The following is a 17,644-nucleotide window of genomic DNA, read 5'->3' as shown; positions in this document are numbered from 1 at the left end:
TGCAACAAGAGAAAGGTGAATCTCTTAGAACCTTTTTAGACAGGTTCAACAAAGCATGTATGAATATCCGAGGGCTCAAACAGGAAGTTGCATTACACCATTTGGTTTCAGCCATCTGGACGAGTCGTTTTACTGAGAGTCTCATCAAGAAGCCACCTCAAGACATGGAAGATCTTCGCACTCGGGCAACCAAATTCATGCAAATTGAGGAGCACATTGACTATCACCAACGGTTCAAAGTCGCTGGATCTGAAGTCCTCAAGGATCAAAACTCGGGTAAAGAAAAGGAAATTGAGATAGAACGGACCGTCCGGATCACTCCAAGATCCGACCGAAATCGAGGAGGCCGAATCCCCAGGTTTAGCAGTTACACCCCTCTAACTGTTCCCTGGGGATGAGTCTTAGATGAAGCATTGCAAACTGAACTAATACCTACATTAAAACGATATCAAACGCCGCCAAATGCGGATACTCTAAACATTGCCAATATCACCGTAATTTTGGCCACACGACCGAGGGGTGTCAAGCATTGAAGGACAAAATCGAAGAGCTTACACAAGTCGGCCATCTGCGACAATTCATCATAAAGATAACTTCAAAATCCCCACCACGAAGTACCGGTCGTTCGTCCCGTGGTGACGATCGATCGTACCGCAGTGACTACAAACGCCGAGTTGACCATGGTCAGGCTTCACGAAAACATACTGAAAGTCCCGTTCGACATACGCGCGCCCGCAACGAAAGTCTCGACCGAAACGCCCGACCTCGCCAACGAGTTCGCGAAGTTATCAATATGATTGTCGAACCAGTCACCTTGGGTGAACCAAACCACGAAGTAAATTACATAGCGGGAGGTTTTGCCGGAGGCGGTGCTCCAATTCTGCCCAAAAGAAACATCTTCGAGCGATTCAGTCCGCCCATGCTACTACGAGAAGGCGTCCACACATACCGCCGATCACCTTTACTGATGATGACTTCACAGCCATAGCTCAGAACGACCCTATGGTAATCACTGTGGAAATCGACAAGTTCGCAATTGCCAAAACTTTGGTGGACCAAGGTAGCTCGGTCGACATTCTATATTGGGAAATCTTTAAGAAAATGCGCATCTCAGAAGCAGATATTCAACCCTATAATGAACAAATTGTAGGGTTCTCAGGTGAACGGGTCGACACCAAGGGATATATAGACTTGTATACAACTTTTGGAGAGGAAGACGGTCTCCATAAAACAATAAACGTACGATACCTTCTAGTTAACGCCCAAACTTCCTACAACATCCTCCTCGGTCGTCCGTCCATCAACAGGTTAAAAGCCATTGTTTCCACCCCACACTTAGCCATGAAGTTCCCCTCGGCGAATGACGACATTGCAACAATCCATGTCGATCAAAAAACTGCTCGAGAATGTTATGTTGCGAGTTTGAAAAGTGAGCCAACTCGGCAGCTCTACACGGTTAATCCGGATGACCGATTCCCACAAAAAAGTGGACGATCCCCGACTAGGCATTCAGAATGGCGTATGTCCCGCCGCCATATGATAACCCTTGTTGATCTCGATCCTCATATGGACGATCCCCGTATGGAAGCAGGTGAACACTTACATCCATTTCCACTTCGTGATGATCGCCATGTTACACATATTGGCACCTCACTGAAGTCGGACGACCGAAAGGCCATCAGCACGACACTTGTGAAAAATGCTGATCTTTTCGCATGGACGGCCGCTGACATGCCTGACGTGGACCCGAGGGTCATTACTCACCGACTATCACTGTATAAAGAAGCTAGGCCAATAGCTCAAAAGAAAAGAAATCTAGGAGAGGAACGACGTAAAGCCACATGTGACGAAGCTGATAAATTGTTACAGGCTGGATTCATTCGGAAGGCCCATTACACTACATGGTTAGCCAACGTAGTTATGGTAAAGAAAGCAAATGGAAAATGGCGAATGTGCGTTGATTATACGGACCTCAATAAGGCATGCTCAAAAGATTCTTATCCTCTACCTACCATTGATCGTCTAAATGATGGGGCGGCCAGACATCACATCCTCAGCTTCCTTGATGCCTATTCAGGTTATAATCAAATTCAGATGCACCCGGCCAACCGAAAAAAGACGGCCTTCATGACTGATTCCGATAACTTCTACTATGAAGTTATGCCCTTCGGACTCAAGAATGCTGGGGCCACTTATCAAAGGTTAATGGATCATGTGTTCCACGACATGATCGGCCGGAATGTTGAGGTCTACGTCGATGACATTGTTGTCAAGTCTGACTCATGTAAGCAACATGTTACTGACCTAAAAGAAGTTTTCCAAGCTCTCCGCCAGCACCAGATGCGACTCAATCCTGACAAGTGTGCGTTTGGCGTTGAGGGAGGAAAGTTCTTAGGTTTTATGCTTACCCACCGAGGCATAGAAGCTAATCCGGAGAAATGTAAAGCTATTTCCGAAATAAGGAGCCCCAGTTCCATTAAAGAAATTCAGAGACTCATTGGCTGGCTCACCGCTCTGTCCAGGTTTTTCCCTAAACTCGCAGAAAAAACAAGACCCATAGTCCAATTATTGAAAAAAGCATCTCGCTTCGAATGGTCGACCGAATGCGAAGAAATCTTCCTCCAATTAAAAACTTTTTTATCCTCTCCACCGGTCATCCAGAAACCAGACGCCCGAGAGCCGATTATAGTCTACTTAGCCGTTTCAAACGAAGCTGTTAGTTCGGTCTTGGTCCAAGAGATTAATTCTGAAGAGCGTCCAGTTTATTTCGTTAGTCGCACCCTTCATGGTGCCGAAGTTCGATACCAGATGATTGAAAAGGTCGCCATGGCTCTCGTCATCACAGCCCGACGAATGCGTATGTATTTTCAAAACCATCGCATTATTGTTCGGACGAACTACCCTATCGTAAAGATTCTTACCAAACCAGACTTAGCCGGACGAATGATTGGCTGGGCAATAGAATTATCAGAATTCCATATACAGTACCAGCCACGAGGGGCCATTAAGTCGCAAGCCCTTGCCGACTTTGCAGCTGAACTCACTCCTTCCTCGGCCGGGGACGAACATCCATCTTTGATTTTGCACGTAGACGGATCCTCTAATGAACGGTCGTGCGGCGCTGGGGTCGTATTGGAAGGACCCGACGAGATTGTTATTGAACAAGCCTTGAAATTTGAATTCAAAACTTCTAACAACCAAGCTGAGTATGAGGCCATTATAGCCGGTTTACACCTAGCTCAAGAATTGGAAATCACTAAGTTAATTTGTAAAAGTGATTCCAGACTCGTCATCGGTCAGCTTAATGACGAGTACGAAGTGCGGGAAAGCTTGCTGCAGCAGTACTACCACTTAGTCAAACAGTTGATGAATACATTCTCAGAGATATCCTTGCAACACGTCCGGCGTGATCACAATACTCATGCGGACACCTTATCCCGGCTGGCAACCACAAAACGTAAAGGAGTACATCGGTCGGTAATCCATGTCTCGCTTGCACGGCCAAGCATCGACTTACAAGAATGTCTGACGACCGACTCGGAATCCACTTGGATTACCCCAATCAAAGAATATTTGCTTAATGGTACATGTAGTCCCAGATCCGAGAAAATCATGAAGCAGCAGGCCGCCCGGTTTGTCCGGTTTGTCCTAATAGGCGACGATCTCTATCGCCGTGGATATACCCGACCGCTCCTCAAGTGCTTAACACCCGATCAGGCCTCCTATGTCGTCCGGGAATTGCACGAAGGAATTTGTGGTACTCACTCTGGCGCGCGAACAATGGTCGCCAAAGTACTCCGAGCCGGATACTACTGGCCAACCATCCAAGGTGATTGTACCGATTTCGTCCGAAAATGCCTTAAATGTCAAGAGTTTGGCACTTTGTCTCACCAAAAACCCAAGGAACTCCATTATATGCTCTCACCCTGGCCATTCGTCCAATGGGGTATGGATATCATCGGCCCTTTCGCTCCCGGCAAAGGACAATGTAAGTTTATATTGGTTGGCATTGATTATTTCACCAAATGGATTGAAGCCGAGCCTCTTACCACCATCACCGCTCGCAATGTCCAAAATTTCGTATGGAAAAATATTGTTTGTCGCTTTGGCCTTCCCCAAATTATCGTCACTGATAACGGTCGGCAATTTACCGACCGGACGTTAGTCGAATTTTATGCGAAGCTTCACATCAAACACATTGCCAGCTCAGTCGAACATCCGCAAACAAACGGCCAGGCAGAAGCTGCTAACAAATCCATCCTGAACGAGCTGAAGAAACGTCTTGGCCCAACCAAAGGTAACTGGACAGAAGAACTCTTAGAAGTCTTATGGGCATATCGTTGTACCCCTCAGACGACTAAACAGGAAACATCGCATAGCCTAACGTACGGTACGGAAGCTATGATCCCTGTCGAAATTGGAGAACCTTCTCTCCGACGGCAAACTCTTGATCTTGATCTGAACAAGGACAACCTTTCAGTCGGCTTAGATCTTATCAACGAACTTCGAGATAAGTGTCGCGTTCGAGAGGAAGCATGCAAAATCTGGGCAGCCAAACGATACAATTCCAAGGTCAAACCGAGACTGTTCCACAAAGGTGACTTGGTGTGGCGAATGCGAGGTGACGCCCGAAAGGAAGGCGATAAGTTTTCTAGCAATTGGGAAGGACCATTCCGCATAGCAGATATGGCAGCCGGTGGGGCTTATTATTTAGAACATTTATCTGGAAAGGACATACCGAGAACGTGGAATGCCACGCATCTCAAATTTTATTACAGTTGAATTAATGAGAAAGTGTACTCTTTTCTCGCTCGGTCAGTTTTTCCCTAAGGTGGGTTTACGACCGAGAAGGTTTTAACGAGGCACTATAAATTAGAATCCACGTCTCTCCTATTTCTTTTATTACTTAACGTAATCAGAATTATATTATGCCCCGTACGGCATCACAACCTACCGTGTTCAATACCTAACGTCCATATTTACCTTTAAATTGGGCAATTCGACTCTATGCCTCGTCCGACCTCCGAATTATTAATATTGCAATCTGAACTATTTTATGCTTCGTTCGGCATCCGAATCATTAATTTATAACAATCCGAACTACCTATGCCTCATTCGGATCATTAATTACTTTATTGTAATCTAATGCCTCGTTCGGCATCTGAATCATTCATTACTTGTGTAAACCCAACTACCTATGCCTCGTTCGGCATCCGAATTATTTATTAATCTGAACTATTTATGCCTCGCTCAACATCCGAATTATTCATTACTTGTGTAAACCCAATTATCTATGCCTCGTTCGGCATCCGATTTATTAATTACTTTATCTGAACAATCTATGCCTCGTTCGACATTCGAATTAATTATTACTTTATTGTAATCCGGGCAATCTATGCCTCGTTCGACATCCGAATTATTACCTAGGACTAATCATAAATTATGCCTCTTTCGGCCTACGCATTTCTCATCAATATATTGTACCTCATTCGGCGTATAAACCTAACTTAATAGTTCATATATATCCAAAATAGCACCATTGTATGTTGCCCACATGCCGGGTCCAACAATTTCTACCCAATATTGTTCATTAACTCTTCAAATGACGCGTCCAACTGTGGCCCAGGAGTCTCCGCCTCGGCCTTCAAATGATGAAGTCCTGGCACTTCATCACTTCAGCTTTTAGCGCCTCTTCCCGGTCGGCTCCTTCCTTCAGCTGCGCCTCGAGTTTCCTTTTCACTTCTTTTTGTGCTTTCATGGCCGCTTGCTTCTCCTCCAGTTCGGCATTCAGCTTTTCGGTCGTCTCAACCGACACCTTCATAGCCTGGGGGGCCTCGGTCACCTCCTGTTTTAACCGAGGAACGATGACAGTCGTAACCCTTTCGAGTTCCTCAACTTCCGTTCGGCTCGCTACGAGCGCCCGGCTTTGTAGCTCTAGTGTTTCCACCATCAACTTAGTTGTAGGGATGGTGGAAAGCACTTCATTCTCCTCCACAGTAAGCTCGGCCTGCAAATGGGCTGCTATTTCCAGGCCGGTCGTTAACAAGGTTGGCTCGGAGGTCGTTCGGGAGGGCCCGACTCGACCTTCTTGATTCCCTTTGGGGGGTCGTCCCCTCTTTGCCGCCGCCGCAGCCGAAGCTCCTGAAGTGGGCACCGTCGCGGCCGGTTGGGCTGCCAATACCCCGCTCGTCTCGAGAGCACCCATCTGCCGATTTCTTTGTCGGCGCAAATCATTCATGTACTCGTTAAGAGATCTATCCGTCCAACTCATGATTTCTGCAAAACACACAAGAATTAAACACTATTAATGAAGCAATCCGGCCAACCAAAATTGCAAAGTAACATACCAATAAATTCCGCCCAAGGGTCGGACGACGCATATAGCGAAATTATTTCCCTCGTAGGCAACTTGTGAGGGAGCTGGTCGAATATCGCCATTACAGCCTTGTCCAAAACCAACACGGCCATACAGGAACTAGTAGTAAGCGTGGTTGGATTCGGCGTCCAATGAAAAGGAAACCTTGTACCACCCTCGGCCTGGTAAAAATATTCCTGATCGTCCGGCTCCACAAATACCTTGAAATATCGTTGCTTGAAGTTCTTGTATGATGTAGTGAAAGCCGCAAAACGCACACTCCCCGAACGGCTCACCAACGAAACCCAACTTACTGGGTTGGACGGATGCGTGTTATAATAAAACAAGAAAACTTCCGCTCTGGGTGTTAGGTCAAAAAGTCGACACACCATTCAAAAGTTCTTTATTAGAGTTCTTAACCTTGTGGTCGTGGGTTCGAGCCCCACGGTGGGCGCCATTGTTCCGACCTCAAGTCGTTGGGCAGCATCGCTAGGGTCAATCACTACATCCGAGGTATTGTCCGCTTTGGAGATCGGTGCTCCGTCACGGTTTTGTCCTTAAAAGGCGCCTCGAAGGGTGAATGGAGGAGGGAGTATATAAACTGCCCTTGGCCTCGATTCCTGAACGATGTGGGACTGTATTGGCATACGGGAACAACATATATTAACAAAAATGATACATATGTAATTTATACCTATTAATAAAGAACTCTAAGAAAATACTAGATGGAAGCCTATTATACCAATGAAAATACTCTCTATGAATCAAACCTATCATTTGGAATAGAACTTTTAGACGAATTACCCACTAGACAAGTGAGATCTTTAATGACCCAAATGACCCTAGATACATTAATTTTAACCTGAAGTCTAGCATAATTCCTCATACACCATATCATCCAAATAGAAAAGGTTATCACAGTAAGTTTAATCAAAATAACCAAAAGACTACCATCACTCTTAATAAAAGAAAGGAGATCATCCACATTAGAGAAATGAGAAGTAAGAAAAAATTGTCGAACCCAACTCTAAATATACATAGCATTAGGACATTCAAAAAATAAATGGTGAATAGATTCCTCCTACTTTTCACAAAGCGTACACATAGAACATATACTATGCTGAATGTGTTGATTTGTAGGTAGTCGTCCATGAAAAACTTCCCGAAGAACTAGAGTTTTGAAAGGAGGTATATATGAAGACCAAATGAGTTTACCCTCCCCAGCCACCGGAAATTCCCGGATCCAAGAAAAAAATCCTAACAAACTTAAAGAGTGAAATGACCATAATCTTCCATAATCCAATTAGGAATATTTTATTCCTGCTAATCATGATATGTTTTATATAGTCTTCAATAATTTTTTTATTTTATAATATAACACTTTTTAATGCAAAAAATAATTCGAATCCTCATTCTTTAATTTTACTTAATTAAACATTTAGAGTTTTATCTATCAATTAGATTCCATTTAATCTTACAAAATTCATTTTAGTTTTTCAAATCTTAAAACAAAGTTAAATTTATCTTTTGTGAAGTGACAAACTAGATGAATGGGATAAATTCGAGTTATTAACATTAATTATTTTTTATCTATAAAAAAAATTTATCTTTTGTGAAGTGATAAACTAGATGAATGGGATAAATTCGATTTATTAGCATTAATTTTTTCTTATCTAATAAAATTTGGATTCATTAACTAACATTTCAGATAATCTATAAATAGTATTATAAAATAATTAAAATCATATCTTTAATAACATATTTTTGAAAAAAACACAAAATTAGATTTTGTAAAACAAATTTAAAAATGTAATTTTCAAAACTTTTTAAAAATTTAAATTTAATAAGAAAGATTTAATTATAAAATTTTTGGTTGAATTTGTTTTGTTACATAAGTATTAATAAAGAAGTTCCATTCCGTTTAGAAGAATGTTTACATGAATAATAGATGGATGATTAAATTCAATCCATTTTTTTTTATTAAGGTTGAGAACATCTTGCAAACTTTTTTTCCTGTTTATTTATTATTGTTTAATTCTTTTATTTTGTAAATTTATCTAATTTTCAGTCTAAAAAAGGGTGGTATGTAAAAGTGGTAAATCAGAATTTAATAGATTCTTTTGTTTGGTTTTGATTGAATGTTTAGAAAACAAAGAGTAAAACATAAGTTTTTATGTATCACATCATGTTAAATGTAAAGTATATAGTATAGTCCAATAGAAGCAAGTTGTGTGACTAGATAGATGTAAGCATTATTTAAAATTTATTTCATCTCATACACACTAGTGTTATACACATAAATCATATGATAAACTTATGTTTGATAAGACGCATATGATGTTAAGGAAAAATATAACATCATATGATTTTAATTAAATGTTGAAAACACCCAAGTTCAAACATGATCATGCATCATTTGTAAGACGAATGATGTTCAGTAATAAAACATGCAAAATCCAAGTTTTGTGTCTAACAAATGAAACAACATTGTGCAATATTTTTTTTCGTCTATTGGAGCGTTCATATAAATCAAATTAAGATGAAACAAAAATAGAGCATCTATTATATAGTTAAAATGAAACTATACTAGATTATTCAAGAAATACATGAATGAAAAGTGAATTAAAACTACAATCTAAATTTAAAGCAAAAGATAAAACACAAGTGAATTCATGAAGTGTAAAAACAAGTACAACTATCAGACCGTCTAATAAACAAGTACAACTATCAGACCGTCTAATGAACAAGTTTATTAGACCGTCTAATGAACAAGTTTATTAGACTGTCTAATAGTCTTACTAAAGAAAATATGAGCATCTAATTGAAATGTAGGCAACAAGAATGTAAAATACAAAAACTTAAACGTAAAATATTGTAAACAACAAAAATTTAAAGGAAACAAAAGAAGGAATTCATAAAGTATGAAAACTAAATGCAACTGTCAAACTGTCTAATAGACATTCATCTATCATACCATCAAATCATGAACATCAGAGATGTAAAAGTGCAAGAATGTAGATGAAAGAAATTTTAAACAACACAATTGAAAGGAAAAGGTAAAATAATCTAAGAATATTTTAAATAATCTAAGAATAAATCGTTTAACGAAAAATTGTAAAGCTTGAAACCGAAAATAAAGCATAACTAGGATTGACATTGTAATGGAAATGAATTGAAATTGAAATTAATTAGGCACAAAAATTGAAATGTAAACACATAATTATAAATGTAGAAATTAAAAGGAATTACAACAAAGAGAAGAAAATATCATTAAAGAAATGCAAAACAATAACACAAAAACAATGATCAAATTAATGCAAGAAACTTGTATATGATATCTTTGTTTAATGAAGAAAACACAAACAATCAGTTTGTATATTCAATGAAAGCAATTCTCAATCAACATGAATTCTATAACAATTCAAAAGAAGAAAACAACTTTGAACAGAGCATCATTGAACACAATATTGTATTTGTTGTTACTCATTTCAAGAATTCAATCATCTTTCAAATATAAAGTAGCAAAACAAAAAGCATAAAAGAGGATAAAATGTAAAGAGTATAAGAGAAAATGGGAGATAAGAAAGAGAGAAAATGAAGAACTCAAATAACCAAAATTGTAATTGTATAAATTAAAAAACAAAGAACTAACTAAACTATAAAAACTGAACGTAAATGTGAAGTTGTCTATCTACTAAATGATGTGTTTCTCTTCATCTGTTATTTATTTATAAGGTTCTGAATCACTACAATTGGATGAGCCTAAGCTAAAACAAAAATTGGGTCCACTTAAAATCTATAAAGGTTTTGAAACACTACTAGACTTTCTTCCAGCTTATAAATTGTCTAACACACTTTAATCAACAACTTTGAGAGATTTAGTCCTTTAAGCTCAGTTATTCCAATTTTCCTAGTCCATTTGTCTTCATTGATGCTCTAAAAGTCATGAACAAAGATCAACTCTACAAAATCATAATCAACTCAACTAACCAAACGATTTATAACTGAAAATACAGTTTTTATACAAAATTTATTACAACTCTTATCTACTGCATAAAATACATATCTATGCTGAAAATAAAAAATAAGAAAGATAAAAATGCTTATAAAATACAAAAGGCCTATAAAAACATGAACAATTAAAGTGTTATCAAACGAATTATGCAAAATGCTAGTGTTATGTCTGACAAATGAAACAACATTATGCAGTATTTTCTTACGTTTATTAGAGCACTTGTATAAATCAGATCATACACATAAAATTTGGATGATACGCGCAAATAACATTGTACCATTTCAATATTTGTGTGCGTGTGCATTTATTATTTGGATGGAGGAAATGTTCACTATCTTTGTTTTCCAAAGAGATACGTTAAATATGCAAACCAAAGTCAACATCAAATGGATCTCTTGGGAAAAGAGGTAAAGCCACTTTCTTCACTAACTTTTTGACACAATGAGCATTTGAACTCTGACCCAATTGTCTGTCATGTATGGTGTGCACTTTTACCATGAAATGGTACAAAAGGTTATGCGACTTAGGGAGCTTTGCTTTTTCAAGGATCAATGATGTTCTGTAAAGATGAAGTGCATTGAATGCAACGACTATATTCAAGCTCAAAAAATATAGAAAGTGCATTAGAAGAATTGAAGTTGTTCAACAGATAAAAAAAACCTTTCAACAATTATCTTCTTTTAGCACCTATATAAAACCTTCAATCAAGAAGAAGGAAAGAGGGTAAAGATTGCACTCAGCCAAAATGTAGTATGAATGTCAAGCAATTCTCAAAAGCTTAAAATGGTGACCAAAGAGCAAAGTCCATATCCACAAATCAAAAAATGTCAATAGAAGAACAATGAAAGTGTTTATTCAGACACCTAGGATAGTAAACTTGTTAGAATTAGTGGCCTAAACAAGAGGGGGTGAATTGTTTTTGTAAGATTTTCGCAAGGATTGAAGGTAGAGTGAAAATCTATGAAGAATCAATTAATTGATTTTCTGTTCAACTCAATAAAAGTTCAGTTTTAAGTTTGTTTCCAGAAAATCAATTAGTTGTTTTCACGAAACAACCGGTTGTTTATACCAGCAGAATTTCAAACAATGTTAAAAATAGTTTATGAGTGTAGGGATAGAGAGAATCACACAATATGTTTATATTGTTTCACTCTCAACCAAGAGCTATGTAAGGACCGAGAAAAATAGTCTTAGAGTATAAATGGTACAATTAAAATGGCACCTGAATATTTTATTATTAAAGTGAAAAGACTATATAAATAGAAATTTAGTTATTCAGGTTTCATTTTAAAAGAACAATCATCTCTCTAAGAACTCCTTTTCCTTTCCTCTACCTTCTCTCTAAAATCCTGACCTCCTCGCTCATCAGATCAACGATCGGAGTCCGCCATTGGACTCCTGGCAGTGAACTCTACAAGATTGACCGATCAAAATCTTAGATAGAGTAAGTTCATTCTTGGCTCATTTTCCTTTGAGTTAGTTTTGATCTGGTTAGGTTGCCTTTTAGTTTAAGTTTGCATGTGAGGTTTTTATCTTCAGAATTAGTCTCTGTTAGCTCAAGGTCCTAGTGATATAGTTAGATTTGTGATCAGGACTCTGTGGTGCAGGTTAGAGTATCCTTAAGCTTTTGGTGGGTTTGGAGCTCTTAGTGAGCATCTGCTAAAGTTCAGGTAAGGGAAGCTAGTTTAAAATTTTCAATAGAACCCTAGGTTAGAAGATTTGAATGTGAGTGTGACGTGGTCACCAATTCCAAATTTTGTTGCAAGATTTCTTGTTTTGAGTAGATTGTAGTTTGATTGAAATTGAAAGTGTTGGGATTGAGAATTGGTTGTTTGATTTATATGGTTTTGGAATTAGAAATCATATATATATGTATAGATGGACATAATAGCTCAATGATTCAATGAGAGTGATTGTATCATGCTAAACAGGAACTGTCAATGTAATGTATAGATTTATAATTTAAGAATTGAATGAGATATTGATTTATAATCTTATAGGTATATTAAGTTATGCAGAATCTTTCTGCATATTTCGCTCAAGCTAGCAAGTTTTAGCTCAAGCTAAAAATTATGGATGCTCCCTGGAGGATTTTAGCTCAAGCTAGCGAATTCTAGCTCAAGCTAAAATTTTGGGTGCTCTCTGGAGGATTTTAGCTCAAGCTAGCAAATTTTAGCTCAAGCTAAAATTTTGGGTGCTTTCTGGAGGATTTTAGCCCAAGCTAGTGAATTCTAGCTCAAGCTAAAATTTTGGGTGCTCTCTAGAGGATTTTAACTCAAGCTAGCGAATTCTAGCTCAAGCTAAAATTTTGGGTGCTCTCTGGAGGATTTTAGCTTAAGCTAGCAAATTCTAGCTCAAGCTAAAGTAAAAATAATAATAATAATAATAATAATAAAAATAAATAAATAAATAAAAATATTAAACTAATTTTTATTTGCTTTTAAATGATTGATTTATTTATTTCTATATAGTTTTTCTTATAAAGTATGTAAACTTTTATTTCATGTATAGTTAATTGAAAATCTCTTTAATTAGACATTTATATAATTAGTTAATGAATTGTTGTGTATTTTGGAAATTCTAAACATTGGTATGATTTGATTGTGTGATGTTGGATATTATGAGGTTCAAAATATGAATTCTAATCAAGACATAGTATTTTCAGGAAAAAAAATACCGTGTTGAGATTGTTATTAAGGTGTATTGATTTGTGAGTGTCATGTGAATGAGACGATCCTGACTCTACTGATATAATAGAATCACATAGATGAAGTTATTCAGTTGGTGAGAGTCGAAGGAGGTCCATTTGGCTGAGTCTGAGGTTTGAAAGAACTGATCAGAACATATCAAATGGATTTACCCTGTCATATGAAGATGATGAGATATTGAGATAATTATGCGCATGGCTGTGTGGGTTTCACAACAGTAGTATGACAGGTGCAGGTCTCTGGATGCTAATTTCAATACACGAGTCTTCTGGAAGTAGAGTCCAGTGTCTATGTGTTATGAGTCAATAGAAGTCTGACATGAGAAAGATGAATATTGAAATTGTTGATAGACACTTGATTGTTATGTGAAATGCATGAGAAATTATGGATTTATGTGGATGTTTAAAGTTATATTTGTGTTATAAGTTTTAAAAATACCTAGCTTACCCTTTGTTTTGTTTTGTGGTTGTTTTCTTTAATTTGTGATGATCGTGTATTTTACACGGGAGCAGATGATGTAACAGGTGATAAAGTTTCTCGGTGAGAAAATGAATGATGAAAAATGTTTATTTTTCTTTTGAAATTTTGTTTTAAATTTTATGTAAATGTTTCAAGTCTTATGAAGAGAGAGATAATTTGAAACATTATAATAATGAAATTTTAGATATATTTGTATTATGTTTATATATTTATTTTAATATTTCATACAGATTATGATTATTAAATATGGGAAAATATAAGGATGTTACAAGCTACATTCAGTCCTCAGCTAACCACTGAGAATTCACTATGTAATCAAACCTAGTTTACAAAACACACACCAAAAGTGATGATCTTGAACCCTTCAAGAACACACACCACTCTTTGGCACCACACAGTTTCCAAAAAACACTTTTCTTGAAACTGCCTTACACCCCAATACAGAAATACAATGTTCAGAGAATAAGAGGAATAGAATACACCTAGAGAAATCAAAGTTTAAGGTTTAGAAGTACAAAACCCAATCTTATTCCACACACTTAAAATGATCCGAAGCTTTTGAAATCTTGAAAACGTTTTTGATTAATCTCTCTTTCTTTGTTAATGCTAAGGATCATTAAACAACCTTTATATGACCTCAATTAATTTGTCAAAGCAGTTAAATCAAAAACCAAAAGCAGTTGGAATCATTTAAAACAATTCAAACTACTTAACAGAATTCTGTTAAGGTTTTCACAAAAGACAACCAGTTGATTTATCGAAACAACCGGTTGATTCTGTTTGACAGCAAAGCCAAAACAAACCTAAGCTTTTCCAAACAATTTAAAAAACCACTAAGTGTCAAACAACAGGTTGATTCGACATTTCAACAAGTTGAAATTTCACACCCTTTTAGAAAATCCCATCTTTTAAAAAAGATAAAGATTCAAATGAACTTGGATCATCTTAAGGAGTGAATTAACAAGTTAAAAACTACAAGACACCACACACAAACCCAACAACAAGGTCTTCAAGCTTTCCTCATGGGTTTGGAGACATCAAAGCATCTTGTTGAACAAAACCTTCATCTTAATTCCGGTGAAAGACATATTCCTCCCTATATTGCTCAATGATATGAACTAAGAGAGAAAGATAAAATTCTTGTATTCATCAAAAGACATAAACATTCGCTAGTAATCAGATTAATTGATCATATGGTCATTCAAAACTCCAATCTTTCTTGTGTTATCCAGGAGTGACTAAAGAGCAAACAATATTCTATCATGGTAGCCCCTGCTCATAGATCAAAAGGTTGTATCGATAAATCTACCACTATAAATATAGTGCAAGGGTTTACAGACTAATTGAAGGTTTAGTGGGATAACCTTGTACTAAAAATTATTTTCTTTCATCTGGCACTAGAAGTTGTAATACGTTCCATTCCATATTGCTAGCAAAAAGTTCCAATTTCCTTTTTGTTTATCATGCCTTCTTTTTTAGTTTATTTTGCAGTTTAAAATTATTACATACTTGTATTCCTATGTATATTACTATATTATGTATTTGATTGTAAGTTAATGAATCATTGGCTAATATTTTACTCTAATGTCTTTTAAAATTCATTTTAACCTTTTACGAAAATGATTTTGGTAATCATGAAAGGAATCTTTCTTTCCAAAATCCCACAAATCCATCTTACCTTAAAGATTTTTAATAAACAAATATCTTTATACCATCTATAATTTGACATGGTTGGACAATATAGGTTTGCTAGTTGGCTAGCAAATATTTATTTTAATATATTTGGGTCTCCTACAAAGTTTTAGATTATTGAATAAATTAAAGTATAAATTACATCTTCTTGATTAGTCTCAGGTTTTACACTATTCAATATGGCTACTACCCAAGAAGAAATAAAAAAATCTTAAACAAGAAATACCATTATTAAAAGAAAATGATATCTCATTAGAATATTGATTATTTGAATTAGAAGGAAAATAAACAATAAGACATAAAAAAATCTAACATCAAGAAAATCTAACAGGGGAAGAAGCATATAAAAATAATTATATCAAACTATTTAGTTTAATAACCACCAATAAATGGCATAATGAAATAACCTTAGTAATTGAAAATGAAAACTCCAAGATAATAGTTTTAATAGATTTTGGAGATGATATCGTATTCAAAAAGGGTTAATACCTATCCAATATTATGAAAAAACCATAGGAAAGGTAAGTAGTGTAAATGGATATAGAATGAATATCCAATATAAAGTATCTAATGCCAAGATATGTAAAAATAAATTTGTTGTAATACCTCATTTGTATTAATAAAAAACATGGATACTATAATGATTTTAGGAACTCCATTCTTAACTTTATTATATCCTTTCCAAGTAACTAAAAAATGATTAATCACACAAACTAATAGGCTCCCTCTTCTTCCATTGTTTGTAGTTTGTAATTTTTATGAAGACGAGTAGATGAAGATGTGTGGAAGCTATGTGTAAGGAGGAAGTTCCATTGTGTTTTAAGTAGACAAGGGTTAGATGAGGCCAACTTACTAAAAAGGAATTTAAAGTTAGCTATAAAGGAGACTATTCTAAAGAGAGTTCAAGAACAAGTGTTTATGACTGAAATTTGGCAACATAACTCTTCTCATCCAAGCTGAAAATTACATGAGTTGAACACACTTATTTATAGTTAAAAATTAGGTTAAGAGGTGTAGAAAATGAGAGGGAAATTCTAACTTGATTCCCTCACACTTGGGCACCAAGTTTCCTTCACATGGAACATGTGATTAGGCATGGAAAGCAAGGGGAACCCATAAGTAGCCTAGGGTTTTCTTTGGGCCTTTGGAAGGAAGTCCATTGGAAACCATAAGCTAGGTTAAAAATCATAATTCTATCCCTAGTCCACTTTAGACACAAATACAAGTCATGCAATCCTAATCTACTTAGCCCAAATTATTTAACAATTACATAGTTAAACAAACCCTATTCTACTCTATACATTTATACAAATTAAACTTTGCCGAAGATAATAAGAGGTTAGCTCTGCTAAAATAAGAGTGAAACAAACCCTACTCCTTTTTTCATCAAAAATACAATTTCGTTACTATATATAGATAATTTTAATGAAAAACAAATACCTACAAAAGTTAGACCAATACAAATGAATAAACAATATTTGGAATATTGTGAAAAAAAATATAAGAATACTTAGACAAAGGATTAATAAGAACCTTAAAATCTCCATGGAGTTGTACATGCTTTTATGTAGTGAACGCATCTAAACAAGAAAGAGGCGCCTCAAGACTATTAATAAAATATAAACCTTTAAACAAGGTTTTAAATGAGTTAGATAACCATTTTCCAATAAAAATGACTTAACTGAAAGATGCAACAATCTTTTCAAAATTTGACATGAAATCAAGATAAATAAGAAGATAAATACAAAATAATTTGTGTGGTACCTTTAGACATTACAAATGAAATGTGATGACTCAATAACTAAAAAACACTCTAATTGAATTTCAAAATTTTACAAATGATGTATTTTATCCTATATGAAAATTTCAATAGTATATTTAGATGATATTTTAAAAAAATATTAATGAACATAAAGAACATTTAAGTGAGTTTATAAAGACAATAAAAGAAAATAGATTAGTAATATCTACCAGAAAAATGAAAATATTTCAAATGAAAATTAGATTTTTAGGATTTCAAAGATATAAAGGAACACCAATATAAAGATCATTAAAATTCGCTAGTAAATTTCCTAAGGAGATAAAAGAAAAAGAAAAATTACAAAGATATTTAGGATGCAGAAATGATATAACACATTTTATTCGCAATATCAGGATTATTTGTGCCCTATTATTTTTAAGATTAAGAAAAAACCCTCCAAATTACCCTCCAAATTGTAATAAGGATATAACTAAATCCATAATATAAATTAAAGAGATAATTAAAAAATTATCCTGTTTAGAAATTCCTAACCTATAAGCCTTTGTAATTGTCGAAATCGATGCATCAGAATTAAGACATGGAACATTTTGAAAGAAAAGCTTTCAAAAAATTCAAAAATTGTGGGATATCAT

This window comes from Phaseolus vulgaris, chromosome 5, assembly GCF_000499845.2.
Source record: "Phaseolus vulgaris cultivar G19833 chromosome 5, P. vulgaris v2.0, whole genome shotgun sequence".
NCBI classification, from domain to species: Eukaryota; Viridiplantae; Streptophyta; class Magnoliopsida; order Fabales; family Fabaceae; genus Phaseolus; species Phaseolus vulgaris.
The sequence above is the reverse complement of the archived record's forward strand: the minus strand, read 5'-3'. Positions refer to the sequence as shown.